The 26,574-nt window shown below is 38.5% G+C and overlaps 1 protein-coding gene across 5 annotated transcripts in view; it reads right to left on the bottom strand.

Moving 5' to 3' along the window:
* SALL2 (spalt like transcription factor 2) overlaps nucleotides 1-26,574 on the bottom strand; it is an 802,697-nt gene that overhangs the window by 513,354 nt on the left and 262,769 nt on the right. The window contains exon 1 of one of the 5 annotated variants that reach the window (XR_013826968.1): nucleotides 4,503-4,596. The exons of the other annotated variants lie outside the window; for them this stretch is intronic. The gene's annotated coding sequence lies outside the window, so the exon portion shown is untranslated. Of the gene's footprint in view, nucleotides 1-4,502; nucleotides 4,597-26,574 lie in introns of those variants that run through there. 5 annotated transcript variants of the gene reach the window in all.

Below are 26,574 nucleotides of genomic sequence, written 5' to 3'. Positions count from 1 at the left end.
CAGAAGGAAAGAAATCATAAAAATCAGATCAGAAATAAATGAAAAAGAAATGAAGGAAACGATAACAAAGATCAAAAAAACTAAAAGCTGGTTTTTTGAGAAGATAAACAAAATTGATAAACCATTAGCCAGACTCATCAAGAAAAAAAGGGAGAAGACTCAAATCAATAGAATTAGAAAAGAAAAAGAGAAGTAACAACTGACACTGAAGAAATACAAAAGATCATGAGAGATTACTATAAGCAACTCTATACCAATAAAATGGACAACCTGGAAGAAATGGACAAATTCTTAGAAATGCACAACCTGCCAAGACTGAATCAGGAAGAAATAGAAAATATGAACAGACCAATCACAAGCACTGAAATTGAAATTGTGATTAAAAATCTTCCAACAAACAAAAGCCCAGGACCAGGTGGCTTCACAGGCGAATTCTACCAAACATTTAGAGAAGAGCTAACAGCTATCCTTCTCAAACGCTTGCAAAATATAGCAGAGAAAGGAACACTCCAAAACTCATTCTACGAGGCCACCATCACTCTGATACCAAAACCAGACAAGGATGTCACAAAGAAAGAAAACTACAGGCCAATATCACTGATGAACATAGATGCAAAAATCCTCAACAAAATACTAGCAAACAGAATCCAACAGCACATTAAAAGGATCATACACCATGATCAAGTGGGAGTTATCCCAGGAATGCAAGGATTCTCCAATATACGCAAATCAATCAAGGTGATACACCATATTAACAAACTGAAGGAGAAAAACCATATTATCATCTCAATAGATGCAGAGAAAGCTTTCAACACCCATTTATGATAAAATCCCTGCAGAAAGTAGGCATAGAGGGAACATTCCTCAACATAATAAAGGCCATATATGACAAACCCACAGCCAACATCATCCTCAATGGTGAAAAACTGAAAGCATTTCCACTAAAATCAGGAACAAGACAAGGTTGTCCACTCTCACCACTCTTATTCAACATAGTTTTGGAAGTTTTAGCCACAGCAATCAGAAAAGGAAATAAAAGGAATCCAAGTCGGAAAAGAAGAAGTAAAGCTGTCACTGTTTGCAGATGACATGATACTATACATAGAGAATCCTAAAGATGCTACCAGAAAACTACTACAGCTAATCAATGAATTTGGTCAAGTTACAGGATACAAAATTAATGCACAGAAATCTCTGGTATTCCTATACACTAATGATGAAAAATCTGAAAGTGAAATCAAGAAAACACTCCCATTTACCACTGCAACAAAAAGAATAAAATATCTAGGAATAAACCTACCTAAGGAGACAAAAGACCTGTATGCAGAAAATTATAAGACAATGATGGAAGAAATTAAAGATGATACAAATAGATGGAGAGATATACCATGTTCTTGGATTGGAAGAATCAACATTATGAAAATGACTCTACTACCCAAAGCAATCTACAGATTCAATGCAATCCCTATCAAACTACCACTGGGATTTTTCACAGAACTAGAACAAAAAAATTCACAGTTTGTATGGAAACACAAAAGACCCCGAATAGCCAAAGCAATTTTGAGAACGAAAAACGGAGCTGGAGGAATCAGGCTCCCTGCTTCAGACTATACTACAAAGCTATAGTAATCAAGACAGTATGGTACTGGCACAAAAACAGAAAGATAAATCAATGGAACAGGATAGAAAGCCCAGAGATAAACCCACGCACATATGGTCACCTTATCTTTGATAAAGGAGGCAGGAATGTACAGTGGAGAAAGGACAGCCTCTTCAATAAGTGGTGCTGGGAAAACTGGACAGCTACATGTAAAAGTTTGAGATTAGATCACTCCCTAACAGCATACACAAAAATAAGCCCAAAATGGATTAAAGACCTAAATGTAAGGCCAGACACTATCAAACTCTTAGAGGAAAACACAGGCAGAATACTCTATGACATAAATCACAGCAAGTTCCTTTTTGACCCACCTCCTAGAGAAGTGGAAATAAAAACAAAAATAAACAAATGGGACCTAATAAAACTTCAAAGCTTTTGTACAGCAAAGGAAACCATAAACAAGACCAAAAGACAACCCTCAGAATGGGACAATATATTTGCAAATGAAGCAACTGACAAAGGATTAATCTCCAAAATTTATAAGCAGCTCATGCAGCTCAATAAGAAAAAGACAAACAACCCAATCCCAAAATGGGCAGAAGACCTAAATAGACATTTCTCTAAAGAAGATATACAGACTGCCAACAAACACATGAAAGAATGCTCAACATCATTAATCATTAGAGAAATGCAAATCAAAACTACAATGAGGTATCATCTCACACCGGTCAGAATGGCCATCATCAAAAAATCTAGAAACAATAAATGCTGGAGAGGGTGTGGAGAAAAGGGAACCCTCTTGCACTGGTGGTGGGAATGTGTATTGATACAGGCACTGTGGAGAACAGTATGGACATTCCTTAAAAAACTACAAACACAACTACCATATAACCCAGCAATCCCAATACTGAGCATATACCCTGAGAAATCCATAACTCAAAAAGAGTCAAGTACAAAATGTTCATTGCAGCTCTATTTACAGTAGCCCGGAGATGGAAACAACCTAAGTGTCCATCACCGGATGAATGGATAAAGAAAGTATGGCACATATATACAAAGGAATATTACTCGGTCATAAAAAGAAACGAAATTGAGCTGTTTGTAATGAGATGGATAGAACTACAGTCTGTCATACAGAGTGAAATAAGTCAGAAAGAGAAAGACAAGTACCGTATGCTAACACATATATATGGAATTTAAGAAAAAAATGTCATGAAGAAGCTAGGGGTAAGACAGGAATAAAGGCACAGACCTACTACAGAATGGACTTGAGGATATGGGGAGGGGGAAGGGTGAGCTGTGACAAAGCGAGAGAGAGGCATGGACATATATACACTAACAAATATAAGGTAGATAGCTAGTGGGAAGCAGCGGCATAGCACAGGGAGATCAGCTCGGTGCTTTGTGACCGCCTGGAGGGGTGGGATAGGGAGGGTGGGAGGGAGGGAGACGCAAGAGGGAAGACATATGGGAACATATGTATATGTATAACTGATTCACTTTGTTATAAAGCAGAAAGTAACACAGCATTGTAAAGCAATTATATTCCAATAAAGATGTAAAAACAAAAACAAAACAAAACAAAAAACCCAGCGGAGTGTCATAGAACCAAACAAATTAAACAATACTAGTTTTGCTATACGTATCTTCCTGTTCCCCACTCTGCCCTGTGGTGTTCTGATCTCTCCAGGGTCTAGAATGGAGAGCTCTGCTTTCCCTCTGCCATGCTCTTCCCTCCTGTTCTCCTAAGATCTATCAAGTTCGTGACCCTGAGTTGTAGTTGCACTTGGTCCCTGTAGCCAGGCATAAAATTATTTGAAGCAATGGTTTCTTAACTTATGTTCCCAATTCTCTGTCAAAGAGGTCTCCAGACATATCCACAGCTATTTTATCCCCCCGCTTTTTTCAGCACTCTAGTCCTTTTAAGGTCCCCCCTGCTGAGATTCTTGTGTACTATAAAGAGAAACACAATCCATTACACCTATGCTTGGGTTCAACTTTTATAACCTCTGGTAGCAGTTTAGCTTTAAAGGCCAAACAAGGAAAAATGAAACGATTCAAATTGCAGGCAGAGAAGGCTTTTCTGATTACTGCTTTAAACCTCATATGCACTATGCCCACCAATATAAAAAATGTCCTCCCATCAATTTTTGTCTTTGTAGGGGGCATGGAGTGGGTCCTGTGAGATGTTTATGTTTGTGACCACCAGGTGGCAGTGGTTCCATTCCTCTCATTCCTCCAGTGCCTTAAGGGTCAAAAGCATGACAGCTACTAGAGGATTTGCTCTTGATTGGCTGAGCCACCAACAGAAAGGCTATCTCGTGCATTAGAGAAGGAGAACTAAGACACAGGAGCAGCTCCTCAGGGGAGAAGATTTGGAATCATTAAAATTGTATCAAGAGTGTGATATCAGGATGGAGAACATGCTGGAATGTGCATTCATAGTCTTGTGGCTTCAGCTTGGCTGTAAGTTGGAGGTTAAGAGATGAGAACCATAAGGGCACATTTATCCAAAGCTGGAGAGAAGAGAGAGAGGGGTTTAGTCTCAGCTCATCCCAGGCTTTTTGTTGGAATTTTTCAAAACTGCTGAACTGAAAGCTTTGTTTCATTTCTGATTTTGTTTTCCTGAACAGGGTTGAGGGGAGAAGACAAGGTGGAGCAGAGTCCTCAGACCCTGAAAATCCAGGAGGGAGACAGTCTCATCCTCAACTGCAGCTACACGGTCAGCAATTTTAACGCGCTACTGTGGTATAGACAGGATCCTGGGAAGGGACCCGAACTTCTCTTCCGTCTTTACTCAGTTGGGGAGGAAAAGCAGAACGAAAGACTAAAAGCCACCTTATTAAAGAAGGGAAGCTCTCTGCACATCGCAGCCCCTAAACCTGAAGACTCAGCCACTTACCTCTGTGCTGTGGAGACACAGTGCTCCCCAGGCACCTGCAGCCTGTACACAAACCCTGCAGCTGGGGTTCTGGAATCAGGGCATCTTTGGTGTTTTCCCCTCCTCGAAGAAGTAGTTACTTAGCACCCAGAACCTCTTTCCAAGTAGTGCTATGGAGAATGAAATCTTGTGACACAGCCAGACAGCAGAGATTACTGTTCATTCTGTCCAGGATCCTGAGTGATACTGGTATTCAACTTTTTCTTTCATTAAAATGTTTAGGTCAGATTTTGGTATCAAGATGATAATAGTTCATTAGATAGGTTGCAATTTATGGCTCCTTTTCTATCTATAGAAGAATTTGTGCAAGGTTTTTAATAATTTTTTTTTAATTTTCAGAAAGTTGACTAGTGAGCCATCTAAGCATAGTTTCACTTATGGGAGAAACTTAATAATCCTTCAATTATGGATTCAGTTACTTTAACGGGTAAGGGGTTCTTTATATATTTGTTTTTTTTTTCTTGTGAAAGTTGGTCAATTTAGTTATTTCCGCACAGAGTTTATTATTTGCTACCTTTACTTTCTTTTATTTATCTTGCTACTTTTTCTAGTTCTTTGAGTTGCAAGTTTGACTATTGATTCTCAACATTTCTTCCTTCCTAACAAATAGAATTTAAATCCATAAATTTGCCTCTAATTACAAATATTCCTTGACTTCCAGTGGGGTTACGTCCCAATAAACCCATCATAAGTTGAAAATATCTTAAGTCAAAAGTGCATTTAATACACCTAAACTCCGGACATCATAGCTTAGCCTAGCTTACCTTGAACGTGCTCAGAACACTTATATTAGCCTACAGTTGGGCAAGATTATCTAACACAAAGCCTATTTTATAATATGGTGCTGACTCTCTCATGTAATTTATTGAATACTGTACTGAAAACAAAAAGCAGAGTGATTGTCTGGGTTCAGACCGGTTTTGTTTTGTTTTTGTTAACATCTTTATTGGAGTATAATTGCTTTACAATGGCTTGTTAGGTTCTGCTTTATAACAAAGTGAATCAGCTATACATATACATATATCCCCATATCTCCTACCTCTTGTGTCTCCCTCCCACTCTCCCTATCCCATCCCTCTAGGTGGTCACAAACCACCAAGCTGATCTCCCTGTGCTATGCAGCTGCTTCCCACTAGCTATCTATTTTACGTTTGGTAGTAGTGTGATGGTGGTTTACCCTTGTGATCCAGTGACTGGCTGGGAGCTGTCCAGCATCAAAAGAGAGCATCATACTAGACCAGGAAAAGATCAAAATTCAAAATTTGAAGTGTGGTTTCTACTTAATGCATATCACTTTCATACCATCATAAGTCAGAAAACCGTAAGTCAGGGACCTTCTGTACTGCTTTTGCTGTATCCCACATGTTTGGATATGTCATATATTCATTATTGTTCAACTAAAATGTTTGGTAATTTCCATTTGAAGTGGGGATTTTATGTCCCATGATGATATTTCCAGGGACGTAAGATTGGCCAAATCCTGCCCTGCTCACCACTGGGAAGATTCCTGAGGATGCTTATATGTATTAGCTTAATACAAATGGAAAGTGAAGAAGGACTTTCAGCTGAACCAGGACCTGATTACCTCTAAAGCAGGAAAGGTGGGTTGAGGTTCAGGCCTAAGTGGAGTTTCCTACTTCCTTCTGAATCCAGAAAAGCAAGCTCAGAATTCCTATAAGGATGAGTAGGAGAGATAGGCCACGCCTCAAACTAGCCAAGGGTTGACTTGATTTTCAAGTATGTGAGCTGAAATTGAAAGAGAAAGAGCGTACTAAATCACAGCGTACTAAATTAGCTCTCCTTAGATTTGCTTATTATCACAGGTAGGCAAAGACTTAAAATGCAAGCGATATAAGCAGAGTGAGTGGAGTATTGAGTCCTACATTTTAAGTTAGACTGAGGACTGATTTCCTACTCATAAATGGACTGCGAACAGAATCAGCCCTCCTCACCCCTCCCGTGTGGGGAGGGGAAGAGGCAAGGTCTACAAAGAAGGAAAGCAGAAGTGGAAATTTCCTGATTTAGGGAAAGAGAGGTATTCTTTTATCCACACCATCTGGTTTTGTTTATTTTTAATCTTTTGGGTTTACAGCTTTAAAGTCTGCCCAGTGTGTTCAGGGAAAGAGATCAGAGAATTATCATGGGATCCTTGTTTCCACCTGCCCTTATTTTGTGATTCGCATCATTACCACAATCATCTTTATTATCATTTATGGAACACTTACCATATGCCAAGTCCATTGCTAAGCACTTTACAACTCATTTTATAATCTAAAAACCGCAAAGTAATATTAACCCATCCTCAGTTGAGGTAAACTAAGGCTTAAGAATGTTTAAAGATGAAGGGATTTCTCAGATAAACTAAATGCTGCAGGCAATATAAGATGAGATTAAAAGATAAAAACTCCAGAGTTAACCAATTGGACAGTATTTGTCAAAGTTTACTGTACATTTAAGAATCACATTTAGAAAAAATATGTCTTATTCTGATCAACAGATTCTGATTCAGTAGGTCTGGCATGAGGTTGGGGGTTTACTTTTTTAGTGAGTTACTTGATGATCTTGGTTCAAGTGACTGGGAGATTTTACTCTGAAAAACTCTGAAAAATATGGAAGACTGCTGAATTTCAGGAGGATGGATGATATGAAAATGTATGTGTTGTGTATTCACTTAGATGTTAAGTGGTTAGAGAACCTCAGAACCCACCTGGGGACACCTAATGCACGAAACACCTTATTCTGATTAAACCATATCCTATTTTGATTAGTAAAAAAAAAACTCTCTTTTTCAGTGATAAACAAGGTAATGACTTTTGTTTTCAACAACAGCAAAAAGAAATTTATCCATGGTTTAATGAATGGTGAGATTTGGTATAAAACTGATGTAAGTGTAAGTTTTTGTCACGTTAATGAGCTAGGCCAGCTGTTAGTGGAATGTCTTTTGTAACTGCAGGTACTCAAACGTGAAATGGAGAAAGTCTTAATTCTATGCCAAGGGCTATTGTTATGATGATGGACGCTGTTGGATCAAAGATTTTTGTAAGTGTTCGTTGTTTATTTGTTTTCATTCTTTATTTTTAATTAGAAAACAAAACCTCTCTATATGTTAAAAGCCATGAGTCAGTTATTTCTTAATATTTCCTCCTCTGTTCTAAAGGTTAAATATATTATACTTCATAATTTTAATTAATCTTTTCACTCTTTCTGGATTCTTTACAATATTTAAAATTCATATTGAAGAAAGCAATTTACAACACTGATAAAATTTTGTTTATTGCAAAATATAGCACAATAATTATCTAACCTCTGCCTTCATAGTTCTCCTAATAATTTCCAGGAGAGACCACACTGATGACTTATAATTGTTTTATGACCATGTTTAATCTTCGGCCATATCCTCACAGCCAGTCTGTGCTTTTCCTGTATCTGTGGTGACTTGGTTGGTGCAGGGCTTATTATTGAATTTTGTTCCTCAAGCTCATCTAATTGGTAAATATTAATTGATATTACTAATATTATTGGAATATATTTAATTATAATATATATAAATTACACAATATAAAATATTGGACTATATATGTATATTTTTTTATTTTGTCTTAAGAATTAGAAACCTTTATTTAGAATCACTTATAGAATCAAAGAGATTTTTTTTCCATTTAGATGAATAAGATGTACTCTGGAGCATTTTTCATTGTCACAAATTTGGCAGCTGGGACCCAGAACTAGGGACCAAGAGGCATTAAGCGTTCACCATTTTCCATTAAGAACAACTCACAGCCAGGCACTCTAGGATTTATGAAGAAGCAACTGTACAGACCCTGCAACCGCTGATCTTCACTTCTTTAGCTGATGTGAGGGATGCAGCAGTCAGGAGAAGAGTATCATCAGAGTGTTCCACTTTCCCCATGAGCCACTTCAGACATCGCTATCCTAAAATACTTGCTTTTAAAGACAGAGATCATCGGAGTAAAAAGGAAAACTGCATGGCATTCTGTCTTTGGATATCTGTTTCTGGAGCAGATTTTGATCTATTTTTGCATCTACTTAAGCAGAAGATGAGGAAATCAGAGAAGGATGGTACAGTGAAGGGGGGCAGCATTGGGGCTGCCTGGGTGTCTCCATGAGGCACGGTGAGGAGGAGTGAGTGCTGTGTCCCACAGGTGCCACCTCTGAAGGCAGCAGGCCTGAGTCATCAGCCAGTTCTCCACCAGGAAAAGGGGAGACAAGAGGCCATGGGGAGTGCTTCCTGAATGGGATCTGACAGGGAGGGGGAGATCCTGCCCTGAGGAGGCTCCTGAGGGTCCCCGGCTGCTCTCTCACAGGGATGCTCGCACATCGAGGCCATCAGTGGTTGGGCAGGAAAGCAGTGACCCCAAAGGTGCACACCAGTTAAATGAGAAAGTGTCTGCCATTTTTAAAAAATTCTTCTTAACTTTTGTTTCTTCCCTAACCTCAAGGGAATTAGAACCAAAGACAAAAGGCAGAGGAAGAGAACAGAGCAAGCCATGCTGACCTTACTGCAGCCAGGAGTCAAGCCTCAGGTTCAAAGAGCAGAAGAGAGAAATGAAGATGGAAGTTTTAACCAGGGCTGCACTGAGATTTATTTAATACATGAAAGTGGCCCAGAGGTCTTGTGGTTTTCTTTCCAAGATGTCTCTAGGGGACAAGGTTCAATGTTCCTCCAAGGACCCATCGATACTTATGCCTCCTTGCTTTACTCGGATACTCTCTCCTCTCCCCCTTGCTCCACTTAGAAAATGCTTATTTTGCCTCAGGTAGGCTAACTTGTATTATTTCAGTGTATCATCTCCTAAATCTGTAACTGATGCTTGTCCTTTGATTTGCCTATAGGACTAAAACTTTTGAAATAAAATGGTAAGCAAGGCAGCTTTATTTTTTTCCCAGCAGTACATCCTTTCCTTGAAGTGATGAGCTGAGAATCACCCATCTGCCTGAATGAAGGAAACATCATGTGGTTTGAAAAATGAAAAAAAGCAAAAACTCTGTAAATACTGCAACAATTGTCTTGTTACACACAGTGATCATTCTAAAAACTTAAATGACCAAAACTGTCCCATCTGTAGCAAGAGACGCACATCTAAGTTGTTCTCTTCCATTATCCGTACAGTAACTTTACAAAAGCTGGTAGGTGGACTTGCCTGGGATCTGGTGACGGCATTCATGTGTTTAGTCGCAAGAGGGGCCTGCTGTATCTCTGTCAGTAACGTCCCTGATCAGATGGGGAAAGAGTAGTTAGCTCACATGCAATATTGAAGTCATGTGGAAACTATGACAAATGATATACTTTATTCTCTTTGTTTTAAGCAGAATAGTCTGGGCACAGCTCCAAAACATTCAATGATTCCTGGCCTTGTCCCAATCCATTATGAAAGGTTTTCTTGCTACTTCAAATGGGATGACACACAAAGAGGAAGACAAGAAGTGGCTATGCAGCTTTCCAGCTTAATTGATCCATTTTTGTCAATTTTTTGTAGGAACAAAGAAAAGTGTAATTTTTTTTCCAGTGGGAAGAGAATTATTTTTCCTCAATCTCTTTTAGTTCTCTTAAACTTGAGAAGATAACAAGAAAACGTTTTCAAGTCTACTCCCCCTTCTTTCTTTCCTTTTTGCCCTCCTTTCTCTCTTCCTGGCCAGTCTACTCTGTGTTGGGGCCGCTAGGCACACGCAGAGAATGGGGAAAGACCAGTTATGAACAGGGTTTGTGGAGCGTAAGGATGAGTGCCAGGTCTATTGTTTCCTTTATACCAAGACATGCCGTCTATAAAGGCCCTCCTAGTAACACATGATCCCTAGAAACATTTTAGGAGACCAGAGAATCGGGCAACTTGGCTTCTAGGTTAGGATCTGACCTTAACCTTCTCAGTCACTTTGAGCACATCACCCTCTGTATCTGAGTCTCATTTACTCTTTCTTGTCATTTTTTTAAAAGTATTTCTTTTCTTTAAACTTTTTATGAATTTATTTATTTTATTTTTGGCTGTGTTGGGTGTTCGTTGCAGTGCACGGGCTTTCTCTAGTTGCGGAGAGCGGGAGCTACTCTTCGTTGCAGTGCGCGGGCTTCTCATTGCGGTGGCTTCTCTTGTGGAGCATGGGCTGTAGGCGACTGGGTTTCCGTAGTCGCGGCACATGGGCTCAGTAGTTGTGGCTCACGGGCTCTAGAGCGCAGGCTCAGTAGTTGTGGTGCATGGGCTTAGTTGCTCTGTGGCATGTGGGATCTTCCCAGACCAGGGCTCGAACCCGTGTCCCCTGCATTGGCAGGCAGATTCTTAACCACTGCACCACCAGGGAAGCCCCATCTTTCTTGTCATTTAGAGAGACTTTCCCCCTCCTCTCAAGGCTGTATAAGACTTGGTGTTCTTCCTGAATAGGCCACAGAAATGCCAATAAAAATCCCATTAGAAAAATCTTTTAACTTCCTTATGAACAAAATGTTGTTCAACCGAAAATAAACAGCATAGAGACTTCCTACTCCAGTTCTTAATGTGCACTTTTTCATACACAAAAAGAGAAAGTGAAAAGAAAATCACATCATTTGGCTTAGCAGTGGGAGACGTGCCCACAAGATGTCAGTATATGTTAGAAGTAATACACAAATTCAGTGAAGTTGCAGGATACAAAACCAATACAGAAAAATCAGTTGTGTTTCCACATACTACTAACAAACTATCAGAAGGTGATGTTAAGAAAACAATTCCATTTACAATTGCAACGAACAGAAAATATTTAGGAATAAATTTAAACAAGGAAGTGAAAGACCTGTACATTGAAATCTATAAGACATTGATTAAGGAAATTGAGAAGACAAAAATAAATGGGAAGATACTTTGTTCTCATGGACATAAAAAATTAAATTGTTGAAATATCCATAGTACCCAAAGCAATCTACAGATTGAATGAAATCCTTGTCAAAATTCTATGGCACTTTTCACAGAAATAGAACAAAAAAATCCTGAAGTTTGTATGGTACCAAAATAGACCACCAATAGCCAAAGCAATCTAGAGAAAGAGGAACAAAACTGAGGGCATCACATTTGCTTATTTCAAACTATATTACAAAGCTATAGTAGTCAAAACACTGGTACTGGCATATAAACAGACACATTGATGAATGGGGTAGAATGGAGAGCCCAAATATAAGCCCCTGTTGTCTAGGTCCTCCGGCCTGGTGTCAGGCCTGAGCCTCTGAGGTGGGAGAGCTGAGTTCAGGACATTGGACCACTAGAAACCTCCCGGCCACATGTAATATCAATCAGTGAGAGCGCTCCCAGAGATCTCCACCTCAATGTTAAGACCCTGCTCCACCCAATGGCCAGCAAGCTCCAGTGCTGGACACCCTATGCCAAACAACTAGTAAGACAGGAACACAGCCTTACCCATCAGCAGAGAGGCTGCCTAAAATAATATTAAGCTCACAGACACCACAAAACACACCACTGGACGCAGCCCTGACCACCAGAAAGACAAGATGCAAACCCACCCACCAGAACAAAGACACCAGTCCCCTCCACGAGGAAGCCTACACAAGACACTGAACTAACCTTATCCAATGGGGGCAGACACCAAAAGCAAGGGGAATTATGAACCTGCAGCCTGCAAAAAGGAAACCCCAAACACAATAAGTTAAACAAAATGAGAAGACAGAGAAATATGCAGCAGAGGAAAGAGTAAGGGAAAAACCCACCAGAGCAAAAAATATGACGAGGAAATAGGCAGTCTACCTGAAAAAACGATTCAGAGTAATGATAGGAAGGATGATCCAAAATCTTGGAAATAGAATGGAGAAAATACAAGAGACGTTTAACAAGGACCTAGAAGAACTAAAGACAAACAAACAATGATGAACAACAAAATAAATGAAAGTAAAAATTCTCTAGAAGGAATCAATAGAGAATAACTGAGACAGAAGAACGGGTAAGTGACCTGAAAGAGAGAATAGTGGAAATAACTACCACAGAGCGGAATAAAGAAAAAAGAATGAAAAGAATCAACGACAGTCTCAGAGACCTCTGGCACAAAATTAAATGCACCAACATTCGAATTATAGGGGTCCCAGAAGAAGAAGAGAAAAGGAGAGGGACTGAGAAAATACTGGAAGAGATTATAGTTGAAAACTTCCCTAATATGGGAAAGGAAATTGTCAGTCAAGCCCAGGAAGTGCAGAGAGTCCCATACAGGATAAATCCAAGGAGAAACACGCCAATTCACATATTAATCAAACTATCAAAAGTTGAATACAAAGAAAAAATATTAAAGGTAGCAAGGGAAAAACATCAAATAATATACAAGGGAATGCCCATAAGGTTAACAGCTGATCTTTCAGCAGAAAGTCTGCACGCCAGAAGGGAGTGCCAGGACATATCTTAAGTGATGAAAGGGAAAAACCTACAACCAAGATTACTCTACCCAGCAAGGATCTCATTCAGATCTGATGGACAAATTAGAACCTTTAAGACAAGCAAAAGCTAAGAGGATTCAGCATCACCAAACCAACTTTACAACAAATGCTAAAAGAACTTCTCTAGGCAGGGAACACAAGAGAAGGAAAAGACCTACAATAACAAACCCAAAACAATTAAGAAAATGGGAATAGGAACTACATATTGATAATTACCTTAAATGTAAATGGATTAAATGCTCCAACCAAAAGACATAGACTGGCTGAATGGACAGAAAAGCAAGACCTGTATATATGCTGTCTACAAGAGACCCACTTCAGACCTAGGGACACATACACACTGAAAGTGAGGGGATGGAAAAAGATATTCCATGCAAATGGAAATCAAAAGAAAGCTGGAGTAGCAATTCTCATATCAGACAAAATAGAGTTTAAAATAAAGACGACTACAAGAGACAAAGAGCAACACTACATAATGATGAAGGGATCAATCCAAGAAGATATAACAATTGTAAATATTTATACACCCAACATAGGAGCACCTCAATACATAAGGCAAATGCTAATAGCCATAAAAGGGGACATTGACAGTAACACAATCATAGTAGTGGAGTTTAACATCTCACTTTCAGCAGTGGACAGATCATCCAAAATGGAAATAAATAAGGAAACACAACCTTTAAATGACACATTAAACAACATGGATTTAATTGACATTTATAGGACATTCCATCCAAAACAACAGAATACTTTCTTCTCAAGTGCTCATGGAATATTCTCCAGGAGAGATCACATCTTGGGTCACAAATCCAGCCTTGGTAAATTTAAGAAAATTTAAATTATATCAAGTATCTTTTCTGACCACAACACTATGAAACTAGATATCAATTACAGGAAAAAAACTGTAAAAAATGCAAACACATGGAGGCTAAACAGTACACTACTAAATAACCAGGAGATCACTGAGAAATCAAAGAGGATAGCAAAAAGTACCTAGAAACAAATGACAATGAAAACACGACGACCCCAAACCTATGGGATGCCCCAAAAGCAGTTCTAAGAGGGAAGTTTATAGCAATACAATCCTACCTTAAGAAACAAGAAAAAGCTCAAACAAACAACCTAAACTTACACCTAAGGCTATTAGAGAAAGAAGAACAAAAGAACCCCAAATTTAGCAGAAGGAAAGAAGTCATAAAGATCAGATCAGGAATAAATGAAAAAGAAATGAAGGAAACAATATCCAAGATCAATAAAACTAAAAGCTCTTTCTTTGAGAAGATAAACAAATTGATAAACCACTAGTCAGACTCATCAAGAAAAAAGAGAAGGAGACTCAAATCAACAGAATTAGAAATGAAAAAGGAGAAGTAACAATTGACACTGCAGAAATACAAAGGATCATGAGGGATTACTACAAGCAACTACATGCCAATAAAACGGACAACCTGGAAGAAATGGACAAATTCTTAGAAAAGCACAACTTTCTGAGACTGAACCAGGAAGAAATAGAAAATATAAATAGCCCAATCACAAGCACTGAAATTGAAACTGTGATTAAAAATCTTCCCACAAACAGAAGCCCAGGACCAGTTGGCTTCACAGGCGAATTCTATCAAACATTTAGAGAAGAGCTAACACCATCCTTCTCAAACTCTTGCAAAATATAGCAGAGGGAGGAACACTCCCAAACACATTCTATGAGGCCACCATCACCCTGATACCAAAACCAAAGGTGTCACAAAGAAAGAAAACTATAGACCAATATCACTGACGAACATAGATGCACAAATCCTCAACAAAATACTAGCAAACAGAATCCAACAACACATTAAAAGGATCATAAACCATGATCAAGGGAGGTTTATCCCAGGAATGCAAGGATTTTTCAGTATATGCAAATCAATCAATGTGATACAACATATTAACAAACTGAAGGATAAAAACGATATGATCATCTCAATAGATGCAGAGAAAGCTTTCAACAAAATTCAACACCTATTTATGATAAAAGCTCTCCAGAAAGTAGGCATAGAAGGAACTTACCTCAATGTAACAAAGGCCATATATGACAAACCCACAGCCAACATCATCCTCAATGGTGAAAATCTGAAACCACTTCCTCTAAAATCAGGAACAAGACAAAGGTTGTCCACTCTCGCCACTATTATTCAAAACAGTTTTGGAAGTTTTAGCCACAGCAATCAGAAAAGAAAAAGAAATAAAAGGAATCCAAATCGGAAAAGAAGAAGTAAAGCTGTCACTGTTTGCAGATGACATGCTACTATACATAGAGAGTCCTAAAGATGATACCAGAAAACTACTAGAGCTTATAAATGAATCTGGTAAAGTAACAGGATACAAAATTAATGCACAGAAATCTCTTGCATTCCTATACACTAATGATGGAAAATCTGAAAGAGAAATTATGGAAACACTCCCATTTACTATTGCAACAAAAAGAATAAAATACCTAGGAATAAACCTACTTAAGGAGACAAAAGACCTGTATGCAGAAAACTATAAGACACTGATGGAAGAAATTAAACAGATTTCTTCAGATGGAGAAACAGATAGAGAGATATACCATGTTCTTCAATTGGAAGAATCAACATTGTGAAAATGACAATACTACCAAAGCAATCTACAGATTCAATGCAATCCCTACCAAACTAACAATGGCTTTTTTTTTTACAGAACTAGAACAAAAAATTTTAAAATTTGCATGGAAACACAAAAGACCCTGAATAGGCAAAGCAATCTTGAGAAAGGAAAATGGATCTGGAGGAATCAGGCTCCATGACTTCAGACTATGCTACACAGCTACAGTAATCACGACAGTATGGTACTGGCACAAAAACAGAAGTATAGATCAGTGAAAGAGGATAGAAAGCCCAGAGATAAACCCACGCACATATGATCACCTTATCTTTGATAAAGGAGGCAAGAATATACAATGGAGAAAAGACAGCCTCTTCAATAAGTAGTGCTGGGAAAACTGGACAGCTACATGTAAAAGAATGAATTAGAACACTTTCTAACACCATACACAAAAATAAACTCAGAATGGATTTAAGACCTAAATGTAAGACCAGACACTATCAAACTCTTAGAGGAAAACATAGGCAGAACACTCTTGACAGAAATCACAGCAAGATCTTTTTTGACCCACCTCCTAGAGAAATGGAAATAAAAAAAAAAATAAACAACTGGGACCTAATGAAACTTAAAAGCTTTTTCACAGCAAAGGAAATCATAAACAAGATAAAAAGATAACCCTCAGAATGGGAGAAAATATTTTGTTGCAAACGAAGCAACTGACAAACAATTAATCTCCAAAATATACAAGCAGCTCATGCAGCTCAATATCAAGGAAACAAACAACCCAATCCAAAACTGGGCAGAAGATCTAAATAGACATTTCTCCAAAGAAGATATACAGATTGCCAACAAATGCATGAAAAGATGCTCAACATCACTACTCATTAGAGAAATGTAAATCAAACTACAATGAGGTATCAACTCACACCGGTCAGAATGGCCATCATCAAAAATTCTACAAACAATAAATTTTAGAGAGGGTGTGGAGAAAAGGGAACCCTCTTGCACTGTTGGTGGGAATGTAAATTGATACAGCCACTATGGAGAACAGTATGAAGGTTCCTTAAACACAGAACTATCATATGACCCAGCAATCCCACTACTGGGCATATACCCTGAGAAAACCGTAATTCAAAAAGAAGCATGTACCACACTGTTCATTGAAACCCTATTTACAATAGCCAGGACATGGAAGCAACCTAAATGTCCATGGACAGATGAATGAATAAAGAAGATGTGGCACATATATACAATGGAATATTACTCAGCCATAAAAAGAAACAAAATTGAGTTGTTTGTAGTGAGGTGGATGGACCTGGAGTCTGTCATACAGAGTGAAGTAATTCAGAAAGAGAAAAACAAATACCGTACGCTAACACATATATGTGGAATCTAAAAAAAAAGAAAGAAAGTTCTGATGAACTTAGGGGCAGGACAGGAATAAAGACGCAGATGTAGAGAATGGACTTGAGTACACAGGGAGGGGGAAGGGTAAGCTGGGACGAAGTGAGTGAGTAGCATTGACATATATACACTACCAAATCTAGAATAGATAGCTAGTAGGAAGCAGCTGCATCGCACGGGGAGATCACCTCGGTGCTTTGTGCCCACCTAGAGGGGTGTGATAGGGAGGGTCGGGGGGAGATGCAAGAGGGAGGGTATATGGGGATATATGTATACATATAGCTGATTCACTTTGTTATACAGCAGAACCTAACACAACATTGTAAAGCAATTATACTCCAATAAAGATGTTAAAAAACAAAAGTAAAAATAAACCCATGTGTACATAGTCAATTAATTCATGAAAAAGAAGCCAAAAATATACTTTCAGGAAAGGAAAGTCTCTTCAATAAATGGTGTTAAGAAGAATGGAAAGCCCTATGCAAAAGAATGAAACTGGACACTTATCTTACACCATACACAAAAATCAACTCAAATTGGATTAGAGACTTGAACATAGACCTAACCCAATAAAACTCCAAGAACAAAACATACAGAACAAATTCCTTGACATCAATCTTGGCAATGATTTTTTTGTATTTGACACCAAAAGCAAAGACAACAAAAGCAGTAATAAACAACTGGGACTACATCAAACTGTGAGGCAAAAGAAACCAGGAACAAAATGAGAAGGCAATCTAGGGAATGGGAGAAAATATTTTCCAATTATATATCTGCTAAGTGGTTAATATCAAAATATATTAAAATATCATATGATCAATAGAAAAAGCAATCTGATTAAAAAATAGGCAGATCATCTGAATAAACATTTTCCCAAAGAAGCCATACAAATGGCCAATGGGTGAATTAGAAGATACTCAACATGACTAATAATCAGGAAGTGAAAATCAGAATGAAAATGAGGTATCACCTTACACCTGTCAGAATGGCTATTATCAAAAGGAAAGAAAAAAAGTGCTGGTAAGAATGTAAAAAAGAAGGAACCCTGTAAACTGTCAGTAGAAATGTAAATGAGTGCAATGTCTATGGCAAACAGTATGGAGATGCCTCAAAAAAATTAAAACGAGCACTACTATACGATCCAGCATTTCCACTTCTGGGTATATACCTGAAGGAAATAAAAGCACCATCTTAAAAAGATATCTCTTCATTGCAGCTCATCTACAATAGCCAAGACTTGGAAACAACCTAAGTGTCCATTGACAGATGAATGAACAAGGATAATGTCATCAAAAAAAAAAGAAACCCTGCCATTTACAACATGGATGAAACTAGAGGGCATAATGTTAAGTGAAGACAAAGTCAAATACTGTATGAAAATTAAAATTAAAAAAATACTGTATGAAATCACTTGTATGTGGAATCTAAAGCACAGGCACAGACACACACACAGCAGAACTCATAGGTACAGAGAACAGATTGGCGATTGTCAGAATCAGTGGGGATGGGGGTGGGAGTCTGTGAAGGTGTTCCACAGGTACAAACTTCCAGTTAAAGATAAATTACTCCTGGGGATGCAATGTACAGCATGATGACTATAGTTTAAAATTAAAAAACAAAGATGTCACTATATGAATTCCCTGGCTCTCAGAGTTTGATTTACTTTTTTTATAGTAGTTTGAACACTTTAATAACAAATTTGGAATAGAATGTATATATAAGTAGAGTAGCTTTCACTTGAATGAAATATACAAGATTAAAATAAGATATAATGCCTAGATGGGAATGCATGGTCAGCATGAGAAAACTGTCATCAAGGATGTCACAGGGAGGGACTAGGGAAGATCTGGGAACCCCAGTAGTGATTCTGTGCCCTCATATGATATGTGAATTTGGAATTCCCATAAAGGAATCAAGGAGAGTCTGAAGACAATCTACAACAGAATAACTCAGTTTTTCTCATTGGGGTTTCTTTATGAGGTGCTGAAACAAAAATAAAATGCTTGAAATTTGATCATTTGGCATAAACAACTTCATTAGATGAAATTTCAGGATAAAATGGAAAAGAATCTTCATTCCTTCAATGTCAAGAGAAGGAAATATTTTTATTTTGGAAAGCATTTATACTGTTAATAGTTTTTATATTTTCACTGATTAAACAGTATGTTATGAGAAGCTTTGTCTTCGTGACAACTATAATGATAATTATAGAATTGCACCAAACAATATATGTGCACTCATGACAAACACATGGCCAAACATTTGGATTTAGAGGACCTGTGGAGCCTTGCTTCCTACAACTTCTAATAAGTTAAGCATAGAGTTACATCACAAGCGAATATGATTTTACTGCCACTACCATTTGTTATTCCAATACACAACTGGAGATATAACAGAAGTCAGAACCCTGTTTTGTTCTCATTTGTCTGAGTGGTATTTGCTGTTGTGAAGTTACCAGTTCCCATGATTTGGCGGGTAAGTAGGAAGGAAGGGGGGTGATGGCTTCTGGCTTATCTTTTGTAGGGAAGTCGAGGATCAGTGAACATATTTCACCTTAGAATCGAAATTGGAGGCAAGAAAACAATCAGAAGAACATGAATGAATATTTGCAAACACAGCGTGATTCATAATGAATTTGTTTCTGGTAAGCCCTTCAGATTCCATCACAGATTAATTTACTAAATTTGGAAATTTAAAGTAATAAATCTCCTTCCCATATGTCCTTCAATATTGATCACTGGACTGTCCTTTACTATATATAATCATTTATCATTAAACCACAAGGAAAGGGAGCACAATGTTTAAGGCAGGCCAAATCTCCCAACCTGGGTGTTATACACATTCAGACTTGATCCAGCCAGAAACTACATTTCAGAGACAGCTGCTATAGTGCAGCTGAGGGACCTTGCACCTTTACTGTCAGGAACTCAGAGCAGGGCCATTTCAACAAGGGGGAAATCCTGCCATTATGCTGCTCCCCAGACTGCTGTGGGCATTCATGGCTCTCCTCTGCTTAGCTACACATAATTGCAAACCAGGGCCTCGGCTGCCTGTCAGCATTCAGAGGTGAAATGGGACAGAGGAGTAGATGTCTCAACTAAAAATACACTCTCACCCCTGCGTCACTCATGAATGAGTTATTTTGACCTTAAAGTCAAAGGACTAGCACTGTTTTAGAGACCTTGTCTGTACTTCCTTTTCTACTTGTCTATTTGCCTTTGGTTCTTTTATTTTAATTCTTCCGTGAAAACAATGAAACCAAATGGAAGATTGACAGCTACATTCCACAGGAACGAGTAACAGTATACAAAACGTCAGTTACCAACTTCTGTGGCATTGACATGTACTGAGTGTTTACAGCCTGTAGATAACATGTTTTGTAGGAGTGCATTATAGCATTGTGTCACAGAAAGATCTGGCGTGCGTATCTGGACTTTATTTTACAAAGAGAAAAATAATCAGCTCCTCACAAGTGAGACAGAACACTTTGGACCAATGGGATAGAAAACGTGACATCAAGACAAGCATAGGACACATGATCTACTAAGTACAGTTCTACCTGGGGAGGCAACAGGACTGAATATCTGGAATATCCTGATCTTCCTCAAAGTCTAATAAATAAGACTCAATGTCAGGTTTCAAAAGAATATATTATTCCTGTTATAATTTCATGAAAACATAAAAAACTGAATAGATTCTGAAAACCTGAGGGGCTGATTTTTTAACATTTCATGTTAAAGTAACTTTATTTAGTGAAAACTCTAAATAGAGCCCTAGAACCCGGTTAAAAAAAAGAGATACATTAATTATTTTGGATAATACTGCTTTTCACCAAGAAAGCTGAAAATCTGTGAGTTTTAAAAGAACTCCACTGATTCAGAATGGAGAAAAGTAAAGAGAGGCTAAATAAATGACCAGTAAGTAGATTACAAGAAGGGTGCATACCCTATACTAAATTCTATTTTAAATGGACCGGCAAAATTATTCTGCTGAATAATTATCAACACGTGTCAACCTGTTTAATCTGTAGTTCCCCTCAGCTCAAAACTTTAATACTAATTTTTCCATGCTCCATTTCAGATACTGCCTAACAATTACCGTGGGAAGAAAAGTAGACATAGTTTTGTGGTGAGCCAGACTTTTTCCACATCTGTGCACTGACCACGTGGTCTATGAACATAACACCCTACTTCCTGTTTGGAGGAGTGACACAGGAACCCAGGTACTATGTATATGTGCTGCTAGGCCCTCAAAGACAGTGAACTCTCAGCTTGAGGCAGAACTGAAAACATATGTGCAGGGGAATTCTTGCCACATGGTGCTCTCCAGCCTGCCCTGGGTATTGCTGGCCTTCATCTTCTCTGGTAGGGATGGTTCCAAATATGGGTACAAATGTTCAGGTTGAAAGGACTGCACACAGGCACATGGTACTTCACATGGACTTGGGGAGGAAAGAAGGATTGGAGAAAAGAATGCTTATCATGATTTCAATTTGGTTTTTCTTTGGGTCCTAAATTAGTTTAATTCCTACATTATTTTGTTCACTACTTCAGCTCTGTTTTCCAATTTTTTCCCACAGGATTTGGTGCGGTCCAGAAAGTTACTCAAGTCCAGCCAGCCATATCCAGTCAGCTAGGGGAGGCAGTCACCTTGAGCTGTCAGTATGAAACAAGCTTGAGCTGGTACGTTATTGTTTGGTATAAGCAGCTTCCCAGTGGAGAGATGACTTTCCTTATTCATCAGATTTCTTCTGAACAAAATGCAAAGAATGGCCGCTATTCTGTAAACTTTCAGGAAAGACATAAATTCATCAGCCTCACCATTTCAGCCTTACTGGTGGAAGATTCTGCAAACTACTTCTGTGCTCTCTGGGACCTCACAGTGCTTGAAGTAATAGGAAAAGCCAAACAAAAACCCCAGAGCTCAATAAGAGAGAGCCCCCTTGCTGCGGGAGCCACGCTGAAAGGCACACCTGCAGATGCCAGACAAGAAATGGTAGTCCTGTGGTTGCTTAATCTGTGGTCTGGATCAGGAGATTTAATTCTAAATAAAATCTCCTGCTATCTCACTTGGGAACAGATGTCCAGAGTAACTTTCTACTAATACATACTCAGTCTTGAATTTTTGACTTTAAGTCCATCACACAGAACATGTGTAAAATTGTCTAATGTTGAAAACTTGCTCCATAATAATTTAAAGTGGCAGTTCCACCTAAAGACACTCACATCACAAACCTGGGTCTAGTTATCTGAAATGGTCATGAAAATCATTTCCTTAGTCCTTTCCCCTTAGACTTTGTGTCAGGGTACAATCAGAGGAGCAAATTACAAGTGATCTAGAATAAGAGGCTCACTGTAGAGAATAGAACTCACGCAATAGCTAGAGCTGGTGGAGCGGTCTATACAAAGCTGTTATCTTTGCATCTGGTGTTGAGCCTGAATTCACTGTTAGAGTGTCATTTGGGAAGGAAAGTTGGATGTGGACAAAAGCATGGACAGACTGTGACATGTACGGATACTAGAACCCATGAGGACAATGGTACCCACAAAGACACACTAAAACTTGTCTGTCTCTCACCTCCTTCAGTCTCACAATGGTGGGTGACCTCAAGGAGATGTGGGTGTCATTTACCCTCATGCTACATGCATACTTGGTCCAAGACAAAGAGAAGATGAGGAGGAGATCAGGTGGGCGGTAGAGGAGTTGTGAGTCAACAATAAGATGAGCTAGTTCATCAGCAGCCACATGTGTGAGTTGCCCAGTTCCTGGAGCCCTGCACCAACCAGCAGAGCACAAAAAATGTGGCTACTTCATGACAACTACCTTCTAAACCTTGTGCAAGTCTTTTTTGTGGCCAACCCTAACCCAGAACAATACAGGGAAGCAAATTCTGGGACATAGATATCCAGATAGTTGAGACACTACAAAGCTACTACAGTACCCTCTATGTCAACTGTCACCCATCTATACCTCTTTTAACAACACAACTTTCAAATAAACACAACAGCAAAACTATGCTTCCTGTTAATAAGATGCAGTTATTCCCCATTCAACCGAAACCAAGCTAACCCTCTCACGAAGAGAGTACACCCAGTTAATTTATCCATTTTGGGGTGGTGTTCTTTCCTCTTATACCTCATTCACACTGTCCCATTGAATCCTGCATCTTAACCACTGAGATACAATGAGATATGAGATAAACTTATACTTGCACATCATATGTTACCACAGGCAGACAAGTAGGGGAGAGATTTAAAAATGGTTAATGTATACATAACCAGATTCATATCAAAATGAAAAAGAAATTGTCATAAGTATTATAGTTCTTGTTTCTGCAAATGACCACATGATTGTAGGTGGTATTTATAACTACCATTTCCATTACCCATTCCATAACCTATTTGCTCATAGCAAGTACCTTCACTCACTGTACTACCTGACTTCCTAAAAAACAAGTTTCTTATTCAGGAGCAATGCTATGTGGAAAATCATAAAGATGAATAAGGAATTCTGCAAGTCCACCACTGTGGTTTTGGCAGAAATTTGCAAGGCATTGAAGGCAAATCCACTTAAATATTTAAGTGGAAATAATCTTGCCAATACCCAGGGAAAATCGATATATTGTATTCTGGGAAATATCATTAAGAATGATGCCTGATTTCACATCAGAAGTCACCAAGTGAAAACATTTTTGAAGTGTTAAAACAAATAAATAAAACTTTGAAACTGGCTTCTTATGAACATGAAAGTATATTTTAAAATTGTCTTTGTTAAAAATCACTGCTAGTAGGTGGGAAAGTCAAGGCACAGAATGGTAAACTGTATTTGCAATGCATATTTCTGATAAAGACTCAAATGCAATATATATTAAAAGCTCATGTAAATCAATAAGAAAAGAGTTAATAAGAATGGCAAAATCTTGGAGATCCAATTCAGAAATATTATATCCAATAGCTAATAAATATACAAAAATTATCATTATTCATCAGGGAATATTATTATTATTCATTAGAGAAATGAAAATAAAACCTCATCTGTGCCCTTTTAGCATCCTGAGTGAATCAGTATGGCTAGGAGAATAGGACCTAAGAAGAGAGGGAAAAATAATGACTGTCTCCAGGAAAATAAGTGCTTAAGTAAATTTCTTAGAAGCTCCCATCATTGAACTGATGTGGAGAAAACAACAAGCAGTAACAGAACACAGACCCGGACATTGAAGGAAAGGAAGGTTTTACTAGAAAAAAGAAAGTTGGTCCTTATTGGGTTTACTATATGTCAGGCACTGTAGGATGCATCTCAGATTCATTATCTAATTCAAATATCATAAACCCTATGAGATAGATTTTATTGTTCCAATTATTTTAATTTTTGGGAAATGAGACATAACTTTCCTAACTGTGAATATCATCTCTAACTTTTATTGCCAGCCAGAGTGTAGCATTTATGGGGCTCCTAAAGAGCAAGGTTCGAACTATGGAGAAGCACTTGGCCCCAGCACAGGGTGGCTGGATGTCTCAGTGATGGTGACATTACTGGTTTAAACAGGAACCTAAAGGGAACTAGGAAAGAAGATGCCAAACCTAGGCACAAATTGCCCCAGGATCAATAGATGAGGAAATCATCCACTAATCAGTTAACAGTGCTGAATGCTTTAGCAAGTTCCTTATGCAATAGTGTGCTGGGAAGAATAAGGGGCTACAGGGAAACATATTATTCCTTAAACACTCCAAGCATGTTTCTATATCAAGACCTGTGCTCCTTGCCTTTGTCCTCTCTATTGTGATGTTATGCCCCCAAATATCTACATGGTGCACCTCTGAATTCCTTCATGTCTTTACTCAAATGTCACCCCTTTGGGAATCTTTTATCTCTTTAATCTTTCTATTTTCCTTCCTTGAGAATCAGGCTCTAGCACACTGCATGCAGCAAGAAAGAAAGCTGAAGCACTGCCACCTGGTGTCCTGCTCAAATATTTTGTGATGCCTACACTGGCCTCGCTGCTGCCCTCTAGTGACATTGGGTAAAATTGTGGTGAAGCCTAGTCACAATAGAAGCTGCCATTGCTGAACCAGTCAGTAAACTTCCCAATGCAGAAATCAGGAGAGAGAGGATTCAGGAGAACCGGCTGGTTGTTTTCTTTTGCAAGCCAGATGTGAAAGTGATTGATTTCAAATAACATATACAACACATGAGATGATTTTGCCTGTGGAGTTATAGGCTACCTTGGAAAGAAAGCTCAGAATTGTTGTGCAAGTTTGGGGTTTCTTCTCTGGTAAGTATAATTGTGTCTACTGCTCTGTCCTTTCTTGTAGTATAGCAATATCCTGAGAAGTGGGAGCAAGAGTCAATAATGGGAAAAAATAAACAATTGTACCAAATACTGGGTGGTACACTCATTTCATATTATAATATGCCCACCCAATCTCTCAATATGACACCTTAATGAATTGACTTCTCATTAACAGTAAGAGCATGATAGACCATGGATACGTACGATAACACATGAAATCTGCCAGGTAACCTGCTACATATATCTCAAAAAAATATTGAAATTTATCTTGAGCTACATTCCTCTGCAATTTCAGATTCCGTCTCCCAACATGCCCCCCCAACCCTACCCCCACCCCTACCCCAACCCCCCAACCCCCCGCAAGATTCTGCACATTGCCTGCAGCTGGTTGAGTGCCTAACCTAGGGAAGGTATTGTGTTGGGTGATTTGAATGTGTGTTCTCACTTAATTCTTACTGGAACCCTTCAAGGTTGGGTCCATCCTACTTTAGGGAGACAGTGTAGCAAAGTGCTTGAGACCAAAGACTTGGGTTGTATTTCTAGATCTACCACTCGGTAGCTGAGTGATCTTCGGAAAATGACTTAATAATTTTTATGCTTCCATTTCCTCATATCTACCATGTGGATATTGACAGAATCTACCATGCAGGGTTCTTATGAGAAGTGAATGAGATGATGAATGCCAGTGCTGAGCCCAGCACCCCCAGAAAGATACTGGCTACTTGCAGAAAAGGGAATTGAACATGAGAGAGGTTCGATACCTTGTCTGGTGTTACAGAATAAGTGTCGGAGTGGAGCCCTCTCTCCATACCCTGTCTAGAGCAGATGCCTTCCCTCACCCCAAGAGCAACTCTCTAGCTCAATACAATATTGTATTTTTTAAATGCTTATCACTATCTATAATTATCTTTTTTTAAAAATTCATTTATTTAATTCTTCCTCCTCCTACTGCACTGTAGGTCTTTTATATCCTTTCACTACAGAATCCTCTATGAGTGAACAATACTTAGTGCAGGAGGCTCAATTTATATGTGTGTGTGTGTGTGTGTGTGTGTGTGTGTGTGTATATATATAAAATAAATGTACCAAAGATAAAATTATTTCTAGAGTCCATGCTATTCAAACACTGATATAAAAGCTTAAACTGGACTAATCTTTGTGTGTTTATCTAGAACTGTCAATATGTATATCCTGCAAGTCACTTCATCTGAGATTTAATTTATGCAATATATCTAGTGATCAATTGGCTTCTCCTCGATTTCAGGTAAGGTGGGTTGCTGTAGATTACAGGATTCTACCTTACTAGTTGCATGAATGTC

Source organism: Stenella coeruleoalba (assembly GCF_951394435.1).
Source record: "Stenella coeruleoalba genome assembly, chromosome: 2".
Classification (NCBI taxonomy): Eukaryota; Metazoa; Chordata; class Mammalia; order Artiodactyla; family Delphinidae; genus Stenella; species Stenella coeruleoalba.
Note: the sequence above shows the minus strand (reverse complement) of the source record. Positions and strands in the feature narration are given on the sequence as shown.